This window comes from Mandrillus leucophaeus, unplaced genomic scaffold (assembly GCF_000951045.1).
Source record: "Mandrillus leucophaeus isolate KB7577 unplaced genomic scaffold, Mleu.le_1.0 Scaffold706, whole genome shotgun sequence".
Lineage (NCBI taxonomy): Eukaryota > Metazoa > Chordata > Mammalia > Primates > Cercopithecidae > Mandrillus > Mandrillus leucophaeus.
In genome coordinates, this window is record NW_012107653.1 from 905,522 (window position 1) to 906,456 (window position 935).

A 935-nucleotide genomic window follows, 5' to 3' on the forward strand; every position below is an offset into this window, starting at 1 on the left:
GCTCTTCTGAGGGGGAAATCTATTTAGAGCTGCTGCACGTCTTAGGGAGCATTTCTCCTAGACACCCTCACGTGATTCTCAGTTGCCTGAGAATGCCCCAAAGGGCTGAGGGGAGCAACATGTTCTGTTTCTTCAGAGTGGAGAATTTCACACTCATGAACTTGAAGGTTCAGAATTGGTCAAATCCAATAGGGGAAAGGACAAAAACATACATACACACACACACACACACACACACACACGACAGAAAAACAAAACAAGCAAAACTAACAATGATCACACAAATTTCTGAGTGCTCTAAGTGTAAGTAGGAAATTAACACCAGCTGATTGTTAATGCTAATTCTAGTCATTTAAAAGAATTTGCAAGACAGAATCCCAAACCAGTTTTTTACCTAGTGTTGGGGGCCCCAGCTGAAGATTGCTTTTTGCAGATGCAGAAGCAGACAGGCTCGCCTTCCTTGATGGAAGAGAGTGAAAATGCCTACAAAAAAAGGAATCTTTGTTGTTGTTGTTTTGTTTTGTTTTTAACAACAAATAAACCTCAGACCCCCAACTGGAAAATGTTGAAAGATCAGAGATCCCTGGAGGAAAGGGTCCTGGACTTTGGCAAATTGTCCTCTCAGTTTGGGCTATAAGGTACCCAAGCCGGTGCCAAGCACTGAGAGGTGAGCTACTGCAGGCTGGGTCACTTTCACTCAGGATCCCTTCATGGTTACCAGATGTCAGTTGAGAAAAATGACAAGTCTTAATCATTTTGGGGGATTTATTTGCCAAAGTTAAGGATGCACTCGGGAGACAGGTCTGTGCCTATCTCCGAAGATGATTTTGCGGGCTCCAAATTTAAAGGAGAAAGGGTGGTATATTGAGAAGTACACAATTTTCACGTAAGAGGAGGGTAGGGAAAAAATAGTCATTCATGCCTTTGTCTGGCTC